This window comes from Megachile rotundata, chromosome 7 (assembly GCF_050947335.1).
Source record: "Megachile rotundata isolate GNS110a chromosome 7, iyMegRotu1, whole genome shotgun sequence".
NCBI classification, from domain to species: domain Eukaryota; kingdom Metazoa; phylum Arthropoda; class Insecta; order Hymenoptera; family Megachilidae; genus Megachile; species Megachile rotundata.
This window is the reverse complement of record NC_134989.1, coordinates 2,446,420-2,467,085: the sequence shown is the minus strand read 5'-3', so window position 1 is coordinate 2,467,085 and position 20,666 is coordinate 2,446,420. Positions and strand designations below refer to the sequence as shown.

The 20,666-nt window shown below is 32.0% G+C and overlaps 1 protein-coding gene and 2 long non-coding RNA genes across 4 annotated transcripts in view; 2 read left to right on the top strand and 1 right to left on the bottom strand.

The window, feature by feature from the left end:
• Nucleotides 1–20,666, top strand: part of LOC100877819 (uncharacterized) — a 688,459-nt gene that overhangs the window by 176,557 nt on the left and 491,236 nt on the right. The gene's annotated exons all lie outside the window — the stretch shown is intronic.
• The window catches only part of LOC143264825 (uncharacterized), a 172,024-nt gene that overhangs the window by 38,000 nt on the left and 113,358 nt on the right, over nt 1–20,666 (top strand). The gene's annotated exons all lie outside the window — the stretch shown is intronic.
• Nucleotides 4,737–8,937, bottom strand: LOC143264829 (uncharacterized). The gene is made up of 4 exons (XR_013038788.1): nt 8,747–8,937; nt 8,436–8,649; nt 5,307–5,880; nt 4,737–5,211 (listed from the first exon to the last, which is right to left on the bottom strand). It is a non-coding gene; the product is annotated as an uncharacterized LOC143264829 (long non-coding RNA).

Genomic DNA, 20,666 nt, shown 5'->3' with positions numbered 1-20,666 from the left:
AACGTCGCCATGAACCGGCAATATTTTTGACATCACGTGCAAGTCAACGGCTAATAACAACGGCCTATCAATGACACCACATAAGTGTCACCGGCCAACAACGACTGGCCTGCCTATGGCACCACGTTGATGTCACCGGTTGTGAAAGTGTTAATGGACGAATATCAATTAATTTTGTTGTCGATTAACATTAACTTTGGGGAAAAGTAAATAGAATCTACTTCTTGGTAAACTTTTAAAGTCAGATATACCATGTCCAGCGAAGATAGTTATCTCATTAGCATCAAATGGCTAATTTTGAAGATATGAACTCAGGTATAATGTGATATGCATATTATTTTAAAACTTACTGTCTGAAGAAAAACTGTACAAATCTTTGATTAATATTCTTAATATCAAATAGCTAATTGCCAGTTGAAGAAAGTAATGATCGATTTTGAAACTTAGAAAGTCTTTCACAAATTGATAACATAAAGGTACTTATGCTATATCAAAATAGCTCTTATGTTATATAGATTTAATGTAATCGTTACAATTAACGATATAATCGTTTTTAGAATAGAATAATCCGTTGATTAATATTTCTTTAACATTCACTAGTATTTATTGAAAAATGGTGAAGAGTTACAGAATCACTTCGAGGTGTGACAGATGAAGTGAACAATTAAAAAAACAAAAATCTGATAAAATTGAACGACATAATAAAATAACATTGTATTATATCTAAAACGCAATTCAAAATATAAGGATCAGAAAAAGTAACTGCATAAATACTTTATTAACATTTTGAGTACAAAATTTAATTCTTCCAATACAAATCTTAAAATCTGTGATGTTTGATATAATTTCATGACGTAGAAATACTATAATATAATATTTATATTACATCAATTTGTAACACAATGTCTGTTGAAAATGACTATAAAAATTTTTTTTTCATTAATTCTTTGAACATAATCGCGTCAAATGTTTGCGTCATATGTTAAATTTGGTTGTTTGGTACTGATAAAATGCATACATTTTGGACGAATAACATATGTCCTGAAAGTAATATCAGTAAGTTGACAAAAATCATTTATTGAACTGCTCGTTACAAATGATTAAAAATCTTCAAAATAGGCTCCTTCTGCGTCAATACATCGGCTCCAGCGAATCTTCCAGCTCTCGAATGCATTGCTGTAGGCCTCCTCCGGAATTTCCTTCAATGCCACCGTACAAGCTCTTTTGATTTCGTCTACTGTCCCGAAATGCTTGCCTTTCATGGGTGTTTTCACTTGCCGATCTGACAGGGCATCTTCTTTATAAGCTGACTTGATCACAGTAACCGTTTCCGCCGCGGTCTTCCCAAGTTTCACACAAAATTTGATCGTAACTCTTTGTTCTAACGAGCGCTGCATTTTGACTTGTACAGTGACACAAAACAATTCTCACGGACAGGCTCGTCCTCACTCTCTGGATGGTCGGAGCACCTTCAGCAGCGGAGATCTGTTTAGCTGACGTCCTGTACTACCAATTTTGACCGAAACAATCGCGGTCCGACGTGAAGTCGTGTCACAATAAAGTCACTGACATTACTTTCAGGACATACCTTGTACATACGATATTTACGTATTTTGAATTAATTCAAAAATATTAAATTTGCTGTTATGAAGGGCGACGTTATTACACCACATATTTTTCTTAAAAACAAATTCTTTGAAATAATTAATCTTTTGTCATAACTTGCATCGTTGATAAACGGTTACCCGTAAACCACTGCATCTATTTTGTCTCAAAATTCGGCGTACAGTAATGGGCAGATCAAGTCTCTGCTGAAGAATTCATGGATACCAAACAAGCAAAATGCGCACGGAAATGATATACATGTGCAACAAATAAAGAAATATTTAATTATTCTTCCCATAATTAAGAATTTGAATATTGAAATTTAATAGTTTACAAATTAAAAAAGTAAAGAATGTAGAAATTCAGAAATTAGATAATTTTCTGATTTGAGACTTTATTATGTGAGGATACATCTAATGAAAATAAAATTAATATTTTTCTCTAAATAAGCTATGCGAAGATATATTGTTTCAGGCAACAACTGTCAACCAAAAATTCTTTAATGTTAGTTTAATGGATATGTTGCATCGCCTTAGAGTGCGATGCAGCTATCTTTTCATATTTTTACAAGGCAATAGACCGAGGATCTCGAGCTGACCGTACCGGCATGCGGCAATAAGTTTATGAAGCCATTGACCATTTTTTGTTAGCAAAAAATACCTTCGCGTCGGCAACCCAAGTTTACTGCTTGGGACCAGCATGTTTAATTTCCTATTCCGCTACTTTCAATCATCGTCGTCAGGGTCAGAGTGCTTTTTCACCTTATTACCTGCTACGGGTTTTTCTCAAATCGCTGAATCCCTCGTGCGTCACCCCTTGGTCGCGGCTACTTCCAGGGGTGACCATTTCTTGTACGAGGGAGGTGATCATTTCTTACGAGGGCAGTCACCTTTCAAAAATCACGACCAATGAGAAAACATACCCCCTTCCAAATTACCGATTCCGAGGTAATGTCGATAGTTGCTTTTGCGGAAAACGACAAAACTCACTTATATCTCGAACAGTAATCATTTAAGTCACGAAAAGAACTCAGTAATATCACGAACAACACGCATCTAAACCACGAAGAAAATCATTGTACACATCTCGAACACACTTTAAATCACGAACCGAACGCATTTATATATCAAAATAAATAGCACTTAAAAACACGAACCGAATCGACTAATATCTCGAGCAACGTACCTATAACACGAAACTAATTGAACATTATATCACGGACATCAATTGGAATCAGACTCAGAGCTCGTTAAGTTGGGACTGAGTCAGAATAGTGTCAGGTGCTCGAATCTGCGCTGTTCACGCAACAGGATACGTACTTTGATATATCTTTGTTTCGAATTTATATCTGTCGAAACAATTTGACAAAAGGTGCGATTTATTTTCACAAACCAACAAATCATAAGTAAATGATTCATAAGTCACGTACCACAGTTTCGCGTGTACGATAGAGGAAAAGTAATTCGAAAAAGAAATGGCACTACTGTACAGCCATTACAATGAAACGAGAAGACATTTCACGTGACTTACGTGAACGAATGTTCCTTATAATTTGTTTTATAGTGTATCCACAATAGAATTTTCAAATTTTTATAACATTACAATACACCTGCGTGTACAAAAGCATTGCTTCAACGTATTGTGTAAACACGATGTTACGGAAGTTCCTTGTACAATGCGATCTAACGTGTATTAGAGGAGCCGCTTGCTCGTGTTAAGCCGAGCTTAACTTTGTATCGGATACAATTCTAGTAAGGATATAGCTCGTTGATTCAAGTTCTGCAGAGAACGGATTATAAAAGAAGAATAGCGAAAAGCTGAGGGGATTCAACCAAAATACATGTGATTTATTTGACAATAGGTAAGGTGCAAGCAAATTTAAATATTACATTCAAATTACAAACTACAAAACTTGTAAGCTGAAAACTTACATGAAAATTTAGAAGTATAAGAATAGAAGCATTTTGAAATTTCCAAATATTTTAAAATTTCAATCTGGTAATGTAATAACTAAGAAACGATTAAATTTAAAAATATTCAAAGTATATAATTACAAAGTTATGATTATCAGATTAACTTAAATTCGTAAATTGTTAAGTTAAATATGAAAATTTGTAAATTTATAAATTCAAATTTATAAATTCGTAAATTTCCAATTAACATATTTTTAAATTTAAATATTTCTTAATTGTCAAATTACCAGGTACAAATATTAAAATATTTTGGAAATTTAAAAATTTCTAAATTCAAAAATTTACAAAGTTGCTAATTAAAAAATTTAGGAGTATAGAAATTTCAAACTTTCAAATATAAACAATTTGGAAATGTTTTATTATAGAAATTTGAGTACTTAAATATTCATATATACAAAACAATTTGAAATTTTTAAACTGAAAAATTGATTACCCATGAGTGTACACTTATTGCATACTTATGCAACTATGTAGTGCGTCGAATATACCAAATTTCAAATTAAGTTGCTGAGTAACATATCTACAAAAAATTTACAGATCATCATCCATTTTACAGCCTCATAAGGAACAAGTTGCCCTTAGGTAGGAAATTATGTATGGAACGTTGTATATACAGACGATTTTTTCGAATTTATTATAAAGAAACTTTTAGATAAATCATTCTGAATTTTTCAGTGCTTTATGTTTATTATTCATAATTATAACAAAATTTAATGTATTAAGTATGTTAGTTGCAGATACCGTTATTAAAGAAAGTTTACTATAATTTTACAACGTGTGATATAAATTGATGAGAACGATGAAAAAAGGTTGTTTAACCAATGTACATTTTCCTGAGTATATAACTATAGTATAAAAATATGAAATATATACTGTTATAAAGTACATATGATTAGTTAAATCTACATAATTAATGAAATAATACATTTAAACAATTATATTTTACATAAATGAGTCAAGAAATTACCTTAAAAGTCGTTCTTTTTTTACAACTATTATAACTTTCGAAAGTAATAAAAGCTATATTTGCTTTTTTGATTTCAAGCTCTGGAGGAACCAGAATGTCAACAATGTATGTCTTCGACAATAAAGCTGTAGCAAACTTTCTTCAATAGCCACACCTGCAGCCAACATTTTTAATGAAAGAAATTTTTTTGTGATTACAAATAGTAAATATAAAATATTGAAAGTTTAACAAAAAATGAACAATTTTCCAAACAGGTTTCCTGTTCTACTTTTGCAATAGACATTCTTTTCAGCGTTTTATGTACATGTAACTCATCTTGCCTAACTTACTCAGAACCGTCATAACAACAAAGAATTCTTTGAAAAAAAAAATAATTTCTTTATTACTTATACAAAAAGCATTTTGCAATTTAGCATACATTCATATATGTCATATATTCTCCATCCAGATAGCAATTCCTCTACTGCAATTGTTTTCTCTAAATCGCTGATATTTTCTGAACTGCGTCGTTGTTTGTCTTTTAACTATATGCAGTGTTACATTTCAATGTCTGTTTTTTTTAATTTAAAATTTATTTTCTTTCACCAGATATAAATGGATATTCAAACCAGTATATGAACAATATATATTAATGAATTCCACCATTCGTATTTGTTTCGTGTAAACCTGCCAATTGTACAATAAAGCATTAACTTAAGTAGAACTACAGAAATTTCGTACACCGATGTTTATAAATTGCATAATTTTTAAATTAATTTTACCTTACAACTAATCAAACGTCGTATTGTTAGTAAAACTACGCAAAATTTCAAAAAGTTCCATGCAGAATTTTCTCTAGCGTACCGAAATATTCAAGTGTTATTAGAATTCAACGTCTGCAATGATAACATTAGTTTTTACGAATATTACCGGAGTAAATCGTCATAACTGAAAAGTAGGCGTAAATGGACTTCAATGAAAATAGGTATTTAAGAAGAGGAAGCGTCAAATGCTTCACCAACAACGCGGAACGCATTTGCATTAAACGCCCATCCACAGCCGCTGCGTTCATTTTCCTGTTTCTTAAACAGAGCAACCAAGAAATTTCTGAGTTTAAATTCCCGTCCTTTCTGTTCGCAAAAATTTACTCTATCTACGACACAATCTACTTAGGAGGTTAAATTAAAATACATTTACCTACAAAACTTAAAGTTTTAAAATTTAAACAAGGTGGCTGTACACAACTCTGTCATGCCACTGTTTGGAGTCCACAGCGTTATTATTCTCTCTAAGTATTTATTTAATGAAATTTCTTGGTGTTTCGTACAGTTCAAACTTTTAAACTACATTTGGTACCTAAAATAAATTAAGAGAGAGGAAAGTAAATTTTCATTAGTCTATAACGAACAGAATAAAACGTTATAGCTGGTGGAACTATTTATATCGGGTATTTGATGGCGTAAATATAATCGCAATATGCTATTTTTACATATTATTTTATAGATTAAAGAGGATTTCATAAACTATAAAAACTCAATATATTAGGTATACCCAAAAGTCCTAATCTACACATTTACAGGTGTTTACTTCGTAAATAAAGCACAATTCAACCGTTATAATATTTTCTCTTATTTTATATAACCTTTTATTTAATATATTTTACAATTCTCTATTTTCAATCTCATAAATAGTATAAATAATTTAGGAAAAAGGATCATACTGCTCCTTATTTTAACAAAGTATTGAACATTATTCTGCTTTTTATTAACCGACTTCGAAAAAGGAGGAGGTTACTCAATTCGATCAGTATATTTTTTATTTTTTTTTTTATTTTTTTTTTATTATTATTATTTTTATTTTCTATGTGTGCCCGCCTATTACGCCTAGCTGGATGCACCGATCGGAACGAAACCTTTTGCATCTGGTAGGTTCTGACTCCCCATTGGTACCATTATCAAAAAATTTTTCATTTTTTAATTGCAAAGTGTTGTTATTGCAAAAAAACCGGCAACTTTTGAAATAAACTTTTCTCGATTTTAGTGCGCTTTTAATATCTTATCACGGACATGATTCTGAACAATTTTGTTCATATACAAATTTCGCGGAAAGCTTTAGTTTTCGAGATATTAGCGAAAAATTGTTGAAAAGTTTTGAAATCAACTTTGGGCAATTTTAATGTCCTTTTAATATGTTATCAGGGGCACGATTCTGAACAACTTTTTCCTTATCCGCAATTAAGGGGAAGCTTTAGCTTTCGAGTTATTAGCGAAAAACTGTTGTTACTAATACATATGTACATTGAATTCTACGTATATCTCCGTGTCTCTGGTGGTGTATGAGTCAACATGCAGTCGCCGATTTTCTACTGTTTCTACAAACACGTCTTGTCGGCCGATAAAAAGCGTGAAATAAAATAATTTTCAGAAAAAAAATACACCGACTTCGAAATGCACTAAAAAGTATAAAATAATTTCTATTTTCTAATGAAGTAATTTCTATTTCATTCAATCATACAATTACGTAACAGATATGAATGAAACCTATTTACTCGTTAGGTAGTATATTAAATACATTTCAACCTTTTCGGAGGCGGCGCATAATTAAAAATACCTCAGTAAACGTTGCTGCCAATAACCAGTTGATTGTGATATGACGTATTGGAAATTAATAAATCCTGAGAAGGAATACGAACCATTATAGATATATCTGGTAATATACGTAAATGTAACGACTACATCTTCATTTCGCAACGTTTTTGATATAAATGAAATTGAATCGACTTCGTTCGCATGTGGAAGCCATGGACCTAAGGACCTATAAACGGAGCCCACGACGCGGGAATTACCAAATTTGCGGCAGATAGGCTCTATCTTTATAGAATATGCGGCGATCGAGTCTTTCCGTCGCATACTGTATGAATCTAGATAGACCATAGTTACATTGTATACGCACTAACACCTACTTCGCAGCGTGCTGTCAAGTTATATGTATAGAAAAAAAAAATAGCTATACAAGCTTTACCTATGTTAGGCTGTCCGAAGGTTGACATGTTCAAGATAATTTTTTAATTTTGCGCCGCCGCCGAAAAGGTTGAAATGTATTTAATATACTACCTAACGAGTAAATAGTAAATAGGTTTCATTCATATCTGTTACGTAATTGTATGATTGAATGAAATAGAAATTACTTCATTAGAAAATAGAAATTATTTTATACCTTTTAGTGCATTTCGAAGTCGGTGTATTTTTTTTCTGAAAATTATTTTATTAAGCTCCACTTATATGCATGTGTTTCTGTTATGTTGCAAACTTATTATTTAAAGAATTGATTTCATATTCATTCCGAATTGACTTTTACCTCTCTTATACTATTTTACAGAAAATAGGCACGGATAGCAAACATTTTGGCATTTAAAAATACGTTCAAAACTTTGTTTGAAGAACTTGGAACAAGTAAAAAATTCTTATTTTCTCATTCCTGCTTTACTTAAATGTTTTCCATATAATTATAGTTTTAAACTTAAAGTTTTACAAACCAAATGCAAAGTCGGACTTCGTTACATTTTCTATAGTTACGCAACAAATATTATTATTAAAATATTTATTTTTAGAAGTGCATGAAAAAATTTTGCTTTTCCATTTCAAATTCTTAGAATAATGAAGTCGTTTATTAATATTAAAATATTATCTGACTTTTCACCAGATGAAGCTCCTAAAGTCAATTGGGAGTTATTTTCTCACTCTACCACGCCTTAATTTATTGAAAATTTCTTTCCAGACTAATCATATCTATGTTTACGCCATATAATAAAAGAAGTAACCTTCCTGCCACGATCTACTTTAATCAAAACTCATCCACTGTACAGAAGACAACAAGAGTACTTGAATGATGAGCTCTTTTATATTACTTACTTGTTTTCATATTTGTAAACAATATTATCCTTCTTGTATTGTTGTATATTAATTAAACGTTGTGTTTCTACATTACATGTCAGTTTCAGCTATCGATTAATGGTTTTGGTATGTGTTTGATGTCCAGAATTACCAATGTGGTTTTGGGTATATGTATGCCTTTTGCAAATAACAGTCTTTAGAAGATATACATATATGTATGTATATGCGTCATCTGTAGCAAAAATGCCAAGAGTTATAGAACTTTAAGTAATTTACCATTCAAATATATGCTGTGCTGACTCGCGCACGTTTATTCAAAAGGAATTAACCTTAAGAATAATATTTTAATATGAGTCTGAACTATTGACTCGGAAGTCGTCCTAAACGGTTGACTCGTGGAAAGTTGCTAAGTCCGTAACGAATAACTTATTTTACGCCCGACACGATTGGCATTTATGTTAATTCTCAGTCCGACTCGGATGACTGGAATTTGACTTTTTTTTTATGTCCGACACGGTTGACTTATATTTGAAATCTGACGATGCGTTTCGTCTTCGCTTCCTTGAAACGTCGGAAGTGCAAGGAGGCATGCTGATTGGTTCTCATTAGAAACGTTGATTATCTAATCAACATGCCCCTTGACTTGGGCCCACCCTCTCTTGCGCCCTGAGCGCGCCTTTTTTGGAAGAGAGTGGGAAAAAATACCGATGAGTACAGGAGGATCTTGAAGGTCGGCAGCGCCGGGGTTTTTTCCCTCCAGGTGACACGCACATTGTCCTAAAAAGTACCGTTAGGACGGAACCGAGGCCCATCCTCGGTGACCCTTCGGGAAAAACCCTGTTTATAACGGGATAGTTATTGAAGACTAAATGAAACTTAAACATTCTAAACGCATTGTCCGAGAAAATGTAAAACTAAATTGCCATCGATGGCTAAAAATTTGTTCTTCAAAAATAACTGTTATCCGGACCCATCATAAACTACCTACGAAATTCTCGCGTATTGTGTTCCGTTGCACGTTCGGAACATATGCCATTTCGCAAAATTTGGTTTAGTTCTTCTAAAATGCAACGACAGAAGTTTATGTAAATTTTAAATGAGTATATCAAAACATGGAGAAAACATATTACATCTTAATTATGCCCCATTTGCAACATAATAATTCAAGAATCAGAAAAAAAAGATTTAACCAAAAGAGTAGGTGTCCTAAAAAAGTGTACTCACCTTTTATTAAGTAAAACTTTTTATACACGCACGGATGCATAAACAATTTGCAGCAAAGATTAATCTACTCCTTGACTAATGAATCTACTCATTAACTAAATGGCTATTTAATTCATTACGTTTTGTTAATTTGTCCTATTGGATTTGTAAATACGTCAATAAATACACTTTCATCTAAGTTAAATATATGTATAATAGCTAGTTAAAACGTGAGTATATTTTTCGGGATATCCTATCTAATAAATACCTTTAGAACCAAAAGTAATATACACTTGTGAGTCTCAATTGCAGTTCAATTAACAGACTGAATGCTGTGAAGGCTATCCGTGATCGACACCACAAGTTATATATACTCGAGTAATTAAAAGGACATAGTAACGAAATAGTGCATTAAATGGAGTTACTATTTATGTTAATAATGTGAAATACTAAATTGAAAGTTTAAATTTCTAAATTTATAAATAATTACTATTGTTATTAATAATTAGATTTTCGATATATCGAAACATGTTATTTTCATTGCAGCAGTCAACATGTTAATCACAGAGATATAACAATAGAAGGCGTGAACTGCACGCTTGCTTAGAGTGAAATAAATAAAATAATTTTTAGAAAAAAAATACACCGACTTCGAAATGCACTAAAAAGTATAAAATAATTTCTATTTCCTAATGAAGTAATTTCTATTTCATTCAATCATACAATTAGGTAACAGATATGAATGAAACCTATTTACGCGTTAGGTATTATATTAAATACATTTCAACCTTTTCGAAGGCGGCGCAAAATTAAATAACATATTCAAAATAATCTTTTAATTTTGCGCTGCCACCGAAAAGGTTGAAATGTATTTAATATAATACCTAACGCGTAAATAGGTTTCATTCATATCTGTTACCTAATTGTATGATTGAATGAAATAGAAATTACTTCATTAGGAAATAGAAATTATTTTATACTTTTTAGTGCATTTCGAAGTCGGTGTATTTTTTTTCTAAAAATTATTTTATTTCACGCTTTTTATCGGCCGGCAAGACGTGTTTGTAGAAACAGTAGAAAATCGGCGTCTGCATGTTGACTCATACACCACCAGAGACACGGAGGCATACGTAGAATTCAATATATTAGTAACAATAGTTTTTCGCTAATAACTCGAAAACTAATTGTGGATAAGGAAAAAGTTGTTCAAAATCGTGCCCCTGATAACATATTAAAAGGACATTAAAATCGTCCAAAGTTGATTTCAAAACTTTTCAACAATTTTTCGCTAATATCTCGAAAACTAAAGCTTTCCGCGAAATTTTTATATGAACAAAATTGTTCAGAATCATGTCCGTGATAAGATATTAAAAGCGGAATAAAATCGAGAAAAGTTTATTCCAAAAGTTGCCGGTCTTTTTGCAATAACAACACTTTGCAATTAAAAAATTAAAAATTTTTTGGTAATGGTACCAATGGGGAGTCAGAACCTACCAGATGCAAAAGGTTTCGTTCCGATCGGTGCATCCAGCTAGGCGCAATCGGCGGGCACATATAGGAAAAAAAAAAAAAAAAAAAAAAAAAATACTGATCGAATTGAGTAACCTCCTCCTTTTTCGAAGTCGGTTAAAAAGGAAATACTATTGTATGAAAACCTCTTATGTCATTGCCTGAGTACGAATAATATCTCATCGGTATCGTCATGATCTTATATAGCCACTCAGCAGTTGCGATACAATCATTTCCAATATTTATAAAAAAAAGTACATAATTATGTTGATTACATAGATTCAGAAATCTTATGTTTTTAATTAATTTCAGTTCTTATTAAGTCATTTGAACAAGAGAATAATTACGTCTTGTTACTCTGTTCAAAAGTTTCGCATTATTGTATCAAAATGTTTCCATGTATAATGACTTTTTATATGTTAGATTAATGTGCCACGATAAAAGAAGGTTCATTGTTCCTGATAGTGTAAGCTGTAAAAAAAAATTGTAAATACGTATTAAATGAATAAAATGATGTTTATTAGGTATTTTCTATATTCTGCAAAAATTTAATATGACTTATCCTTCTAGGACACAAAAACGGAAACATTTTATGCATTTTACACATATGTATATCACATATGTATATGTGCTTACTCCACGATGACGTAAGTTAATTTTAATTTCATCAGATGAACGTTTTCCAATTTATTTATTTGCAATATATTATTTTCACATGATCATTTGCAATATATATAGAAAACAGTATAAAATATAGTTTAGAATATTTTTGATGAAATAATTAATTTGAACAAAAGTTGTAAGAATGAAAAACTGCAAAATGTATCAACTATAAAATCATGTGACAGGGAAAAGAGATTCTTCAATGTAGCGTTCTCTTTTTATATTTTTCTTACATTTTACAACACTTAATCTTGTAATATACATTGTAATACATTATACAATGTGTAATATGTCTTGTAAAATATACAAGATTAGGAAAATAATAACTACGAAGAAGAAGGACTAGTATATGATATATGTTGTAAAAACGGGATATATATATTTTTATTTTAAGAATATATAAATAAAGAAACACATAAATATTTATTAAACGAATTTATCAAAATAATTTATATGAAAAGTTCAGCGTCGATCAGTTGTAATAGCATCTAATATATTAACTAAATTTTTAACCGAAGTTAAATGAAAATTAAATGATTAATGAATTAATGAAATAAAAACTGTCAGAGGTCTTAATAATCATATTAATGAGGCGTACTAATGATCCTTTCTCAAATTATCTCCGGATCCTCGTCTTACGACCAATGATTCATGTAATTATATGTCTCGAGTCTCGAGGAAAGCATTAATAAAATTATCCTGCTTCAATGCCAACCGATGACAGTGAAAAACACATGAACGCGAATAAGAAACGCGTTAAGAACCGTATGCTAATCGAGTCGACATGTTGATAAAAAATGTCTATCGATACAAGAAAAACCACTGCGGTTTCCGCTACTTATTAACCACGCATGCAGCATGAAACGTGATTACCTTCTATGAACTATAATTAATTCAAGTTTCCAGTTCTCGATTTATCTCTTGTTTTGCGATACAAAGAAGAATATGGCAATGTCTCTCGATTAAAAGGAACTGCAATGTATGAATCTTATAATCTTTATACATTTTTAATACGTGGGTGAATCAAATATAAACGAGCCTTTTTTTAAAATAAAGTTTATTTTATAGATATAATTTGCAGGTATACAAATTACTTTTCTACATAGTCTCCTCCTAAGGTAATGAATGAAGCTGTGCGCGTACCCAACCAGTCGCGCACGAATGTTTCCACTTGATCGTTTTCCTCAAATCGCTCACCTCCAAGTGCTTCTTTTAAGGGTCCAAACAGATAGAAATCACATGGTGACAGATCTGGGCTGTAAGGTGGGTGATCCAGCGTTGTCCATTTCATATCTACCAATTTCTGCTGCGTTACAGCTGCTGTATGCGGCCTAGCGTTGTCGTGGAGAAACAGTACATCGCGGATAGGACAATCTCGCCTTTTGCGTCGATACTGAAGCCTAACTTCATCCAAGAGGTTGCAATAATAAGCTGCATTGATGGTTCGACGATCGTGTAAAAAATCCACGAGTAGAACCCCTCTCCAATCCCAAAAAACCGTGGCCAACACTTTCCCCGCAGACAGTCGAGTTTTGGCTTTTACAGGATTTCCTTCGCCTATCCTTCTCCATTCCATGCTTGCACGTTTTGACTCGGGAGTGTAATGGTGCACCCATGTCTCGTCACAGGTGACGATTTTATGCAAAAATGGGTCTCCTTCTTTTTCGAAACGTGTTAGCAGCAATTGAGATATCCGAACTCGTGTAGCTTTCTGATCTGCGTTTAGCAGTTTTGGGACCCAACGAGCTGTGATTTTTCTAAATCCCAACTGTTTCCTAATTATCGATTGGACACTGCCATAACTAATTCCAAGCTCACCCGAAATTTCGAGCACTGTAAGGCGTCGATCATTTTCAATCAATTCACGAATGCGTGCAATGTTTTCGCTAGTCGTACTGCTCCGAGGACGACGTGCATGCGCTTCATTTGCAACGGATTCACGACCTTCTTTAAATTTCTTACACCATACCTTCACACGTGGCCATGAAAGGGTATCTTCCCCAAACTGGGCATGAAGTCTACGATAAATATCGGCCGGTTTTACATCCTCACGAGTTAAAAACTTTACTATTATACGTTGCTCAATGGAAACGGGCACAGTTTTCTCAGTCATTGTTAGAAATATTAAACGAACTACAGGATCACCCGATTGCTCTTGTTTTCTTACTCTAAGAATGCCTACCAAACGACTTCAACTGTTTAACAACACATAAAAATATTTCTAAATACACAAAGAACAAAGGCTCGTTCATATTTGATTGCCCCACGTATAATTACTCTTACATTAGTAACTTATTGAGATATACAAAGTGAGAAATAGTTCAAATATATTACTAGATCAAAATTCAATTAATAAAATGTTAACTGACAAATGTCATCAGATAGCTATGATAAACGTAAATTCTTAAATATTTAAATTTAAACATTAATGAATTTAGGCCACTTTTAAAATGAAGGACTCATGTTCTATTTTTGCATATGTTCTTGTATTGTACATATATTTATATTTCATGAAGTATATTTGCATGTCTCTACCATTTTCTGATATCAATGAATTTGAAATTTTGTATATTATTAAAGTTATCATTTGGAATAATGTCATAAGGTTTTACTCGGCACTCAGTATTCGGTGAAAAGTTATAGGCAAAAAAGTTTACTATATTTATTGACTATATTTCCTCAAAACTCTAATTTATTTCTTATCGCATATATGTACGTGTTTTTAGACTTCCATGTTGTTGATATTCGCAAACTCGACATTGCAAAAACTGTTATGACGAATCAATACAGAAGAAATTGTTGCAGTATTAACATTATTTAAAATAATTACCAAAATGTCCATTTTGCAGAATTGAACAAATCGTAATGTTTAAATAAATTACATTTTAATAAAATGATAATGTTTCTTCATTTCTTCTGATTGTTGTCTATTATTATTGACTTCATTTAAAATAACGAAATACTAATATTATGTTAACATTCAACGTACTGCTCATTTTCCGTAATAATAAAGTATAAAAAGAACGGTTCTTGCTGGAACTTTTTACTAGAAAAAATTCTAAAAGTGAACTTTTACAAAGGAGCACCTGAAGGAGGTTTTCGTGTAATGACCGAGCAAAGTTATTTAAAATATTTGAACTCGCTTTTCCTGAAATCAAAGTTGTAACATTCCCGAAGAATTTTCAAACTTTTATCCCAGTGTTATTTCTTCAGTTATCGACTGTATTTCTCTCTTACCGACCGCGACATTAGACAAATCAAGTATCATAAGAATTTAGTAAACTGTCGGTAATAAATTTATAGTTCTGTATGGAAAATTCCGTAATGCTATGTGCGTACGTGCTGCGACGCTCGCCCCGAATTTCTTAGTATTCTCGCGCAATCTTACAAGGAAACATATGTATCGAACCGCGACACACCGATTTTAATGAAACTTATGTGAAAGATAGTTCTCAAGAAAATATTTGACACGTATTTTTTTTTATCGGCCATCGTTCACATTGAAGGGGTGAAAATAGCCCTCGAAGTTGGGGGTTGGAATCATATTTTTGGGAATATCTCCGGAATTAAAGAAGATAATTGGATTCTTTTTTTTGTAAATTGTTGTTCTTTAAATAGGGAACTTTTGTGCGTAAAAAAATTTCAATAAACTTTACTTATGGATAAAAATAGAGGATGCGTTTTTTTGGAATTTGTTGTTTGTTGAAATGTTTATTAGATATATAATTTAAAATCACCTCCTGTGAAGAGGGGCAATCAGCATTTTTATTAAAAATATCATTATTTCTATAATCTTTTACAATATTTTAGACATTTTATACCTCTTCATATGCCGTTAATTGATTTCTGAATAATTATTGTAAGCGTCGTAGGTATGAGCGTGACGCGGTTATGATCAACGCCGCGCCGTACGGAACATAAGCTCTTATATCCACTTCTGCTTTTATACTTTTACAGGCGTAAAGTCTTCAATCTAAATAAAATATTTAGAACTTTTGAAAACATTGGGATTTTTTAAGAAACTAAGAAAATGGAATTACATTAAATTATTTTTTAACAATATTCGCCATAAAAGCCTACGTTCCTTACAGCGTTGATCATAACCGCGTCACGCTCATACCTGCGAGGCTTACAATAATTATTCAGAAATCAATTAACGACATATGAAGAGGTATAGAATGTCTAAAATATTGTAAAAGATTGTAGAAATAATGATATTTTTAATAAAAATGCTGATTGCCCCTCTTCTCAGGAGGTGATTTTAAATTATATATCTAATAAACATTGCAACAAACAACAAATTCCAAAAACACGTATCCCCTATTTTTATCCATAGTTTACGTACACGAAGTTGCAAAAAAATAGATCAACATTTAGTGCAAAAATTTAAACAAAAATTATAAATTTTTAAAATATTATTTAAACAAATAAAGTTTATTGAAATTTTTTTACGCACAAAAATTTCCTATTTAAAGACAAACAATTTACAAAAAAAATAATCCAATTATCTTCTTTAATTCTGGAGATATTCTCAAAAATATGATTTTAACCCCCAACTTCGAGGGCTAATTTCACCCCTTCAATGTGAACGATGGTCGATAAAAAAAAAAGTGTCAAATATTTTCTTGAGAACATCTTTCACATAAGTTTCATTAAAATCGGTGTGTCGCGGTTCGATATGTTTCTTTGTGAGCATTGTTCTAATCGTGTGCGCATAAGTGGGGTAAAAACTTCACTTTATCTACGTGATAATTTATTCCGAAAACACTTACTAAATTAAATTTCTTCAATACTTACAGCAAATTGTTTGAAAGTAAAAAGTACAGATTTATATTTATAAATTCAAAACGTAATATTTGTATGTATTATTATTTTTATATTATTATTTTATAGAAAACAATGACAGATCATTTTACCAACCGAAATATGTTATTCAGTTTTGCTCTATCGTAAATTGTGCGAAAATTTCTAGGAATAATGTAAAAATGTTACTATTACGTATTTAAGATAAGTTATATATTTTAAGAACTTGATTGATTGATTTGTAATTTGAATTTCAGTAATGTAAGATACAGTTGTATGATTTTAATATTCAGTTGTATGTATGGGATAATATAACCAATAGGATTTAATGCTTTTTATATTTAAACCAATATTTTAATTGTACCGATTATAAACAATTAAATATAAATATGATAAATATTACGTTCTCAAAAAGTGTTTGTTAGTCTATGTAGATTTTGTAATTAACGGCGCTTTCTTTTCAATTGCAGGCTTTCTAAACCTATTGAACTATAATTTCACGGAACATAATTCATTATGGTAGAAGCAAACGTTCGGGTGTGTATACTAATTGAATTGTTAATCACGGATGTGCAAATGCCGATTAGTTGTAGAAATTAATTTCAATGAACGAACACGTTCACATGAAATTTCATGGAACACGCTGAATTATAATTAATGAATATCTAAAAAACATGAAAAGCTCAAACTATAATTTATGACGAAATTATTTAAATTTTAATGATCTTTTATGTTGTATTATATTCATTTAGTTATATAGCGACACAATTTAAAAACTTTGTAACGACTCTGGAACCTAGGCTCAGATGTTAACAGCGCTCACGAGCTAAAGGCGGTTTTTACCTATTGAACGACTTGTTTGTACAATAACTAAATCTAAAAGAATGTGGGATTCGCGTGGTGTGCGGTTGAGGAGTGAAATTCACAGGTCAATATCTTTCAACAATTAGGTTTACTCAATAAAACAATGAAAATGATGAATTTAACAGACAATAAATAACAAATAACAACAAAATATGAAAAGCATATTAGCTTGATCAAAAGAAACTAAATAGACTTTGACTTTAATAATAATAATGGAAATTTGACAAATTAAATAATACGTGATTAGAGAATGTAAAATGAGCCTAACAAAATGTAATTCACTAGTTAATATTCTATGTTAAATCATACCTAAATCTGATTCTTGGATAAAGTTAACTACGCTCTTATAAAATTAACTAAATTTGATATTCTGTATGATCCGATTCTCTTTTCCGAAGCTGGCACAATGACAAAATTTAACTTGATTAATATATGTATAGTTCACAGTGAATCCTACCTAAATGTGATTCGGTTTCTGAATTTATATGAATGTGCTTTTACAAGATTAATAATATTGGCGCGTTTATAGTCTACCGCTGCGAGTTATCCGACCTAACAAGGAAACATATCGAACCGCGACACACCGATTTTAATGAAACTTATGTGAAAGATGTTCTCAAGAAAATATTTGACACGTATTTTTTTTTATCGGCCATCGTTCACATTGAAGGGGTGAAAATAGCCCTCGAAGTTGGGGGTTAAAATCATATTTTTGAGAATATCTCCGGAATTAAAGAAGATAATTGGATTATTTTTTTTTGTAAATTGTTGTTCTTTAAATAGGGAACTTTTGTGCGTAAAAAAATTTCAATAAACTTTACTTGTTTAAATAATATTTTGAAAATTTATAATTTTTGTTTAAATTTTTGCACTAAATGTTTATCTATTTTTTTGCAACTTCGTGTACGTAAACTATGGATAAAAATAGAGGATACGTGTTTTTGGAATTTGTTGTTTGTTGCAATGTTTATTAGATATATAATTTAAAATCACCTCCTGCGAAGAAGGGCAATCAGCATTTTTATTAAACATATCATTATTTTTACCATCTTTTAGAATATTTTAGACATTTTATATCTTTTCATATACCGTTAATTGATTTCTGAATAATTATTGTAAGCCTCGCAGGTATGAGTGTGACGCGGTTATAATCAACGCCGTAAGGAACATAGGCTTTTATGGCCAATACTGCTTTCATACTTTTACAGGCGTAAAGACTTCAATCTAAATAAAATATTTATAATTGTTGGAAACATTGGGATTTTTTAAGAAACTAAGAAAATAGAATTTGTAGGATGGATTTTCGCAAGGATAATCGCAAAGGAAACTTCTCAAAGGATTCTGTGGAAAACACAAATAACAATATTTATTCATATTTGGTTTTATACAACACAAACATAAAATTCCAAAATCTGTCAATTAAACAATTATACAAGTACAATTTTAAACAACGGAGAACGGATCGGACGGAAACGTCGTGTTCGAAATTTACAATAGTTTTGTACAATTTCTACTAGAAGCGTCCGGGAGATTCTTCCGGCCATTCCCTGGAAGACGACCGGCGGATAATCCAGCCGTTCTCTCCATTCCAAGGGCGGCCAGGATAGAATTCCCGTACTCTCTTCATTAGCAGGCGACCGGCGCGGCGGCAAGTTACAACCGTTCTCTCCCGAAATGCAATATACTGGGCGACCGGCGGCGAGTTCCAGCCGTTCTGTCCTATTTAATGCAAACCAGAGAGTATTCTCCCGCTTGCTCCTCCTGGATGGCGACCGGTAGTAGGTTCCAGCCGTTCTCTCCAACCCAGGAGAAGAGCAGAAGGTGCTTTCTGGATTCCCTCGGGCGTCCGGGTGGTTCCACCGTCCATTCCCTGGTAGACGACCGGCGGTAAGATCCTGCCGTTTTCTCTATACCAGGGCGGCCAGTTAAGAGCCCCCGTACTCTCCCGTGACTCTAAAGGGCGACCGTGGCAATTACTTCGTTCTCTCCCAAAAGAGCTCAGCAGGAATCTGCTGCGATCGCGGCTCCGAAACCGATATTTTTATTACTGCGTTGCTATGCTCGGCCTGCTCTCGTGGCTTCGCGAACGTTCGATGGCTCCGTGGTCGGCGAGCCACGCGCTCGTTTCGGAGTTCGCAAATGTTCGGCTCGTTTCTCGAAGCAAGCTCGTTTCGCAGTTCGTGAATGTTCGGCTCGATTCTCGACGCACGCTGCTCCGTTTCGCCAGCTGGTTTTCTCGATTGTTCCAGGCGGTCGAGAATGTTCGGTGTTGTTACAAATTAAATTAAATTATTTTTTAACAATATTTTTAACCTGCGACACTTACCTCAACAATAAGACCGTTTTTATGACTTACTACTCAAATCGTGACGTTTCTGCTGATAATTAGTAAATTCCTAAGCGTTATATCTCGAAAACTAATAAAAATCGGATAACTATGTACATAAAACCTTGATGAATTCGTCTTGAAAAGCACTATCGCCTGATGGAAAAAGAAATATGCAGTTCCATTTGAGAAACGAAACTTCACCATCATATCTTTTACATTAATAACATTAAACAAACTTTTTTTACGCCAAAACATAGAGCCCCTTTTACCCAGCAATTACCATAAAAACACTTTTCCGTGACATCAATAGTTCATGAAATATCGCGCTGTCATACTTAGGCGTGGACACCCTGTATAAATATTGTCTTCAGTCCTGTATTATATTTTGGAAATATAGAGCTTTACTGTATATAAAAATATTACAAGTTAAAAACAATATACCATATTTAATATTTTATACATATTAATAAAATTCCTATAAGTTTAAAAAAAATGTGATCTTATATATCATTACAATTAAGTAATAAATCAAGTTATAAATTAATATATACTTACACACATATCTAAAAATTATATCAGGTACCATGCAGTCTATTATTATCCAAATTATTTTCAAAGGAAGATATTTCTAATCAAAATACTGATAAGTGTACATATGTTTGAGAATTATTATATAACAAAGTGCAAAAGAGACTGAATACAATGTTTATGTTATGGTACAATAACTTTGTGCAATATATGATATTTTGTGTAATTACACTGAATTTATAACAAAAAATAATAATAAAAAATGTTTTGAGAATAACAAATAAAATAACTAAATTACATACTATTTTGGTTCTGTTCAATACATTTTAAAACATGTATTCAGTAATATT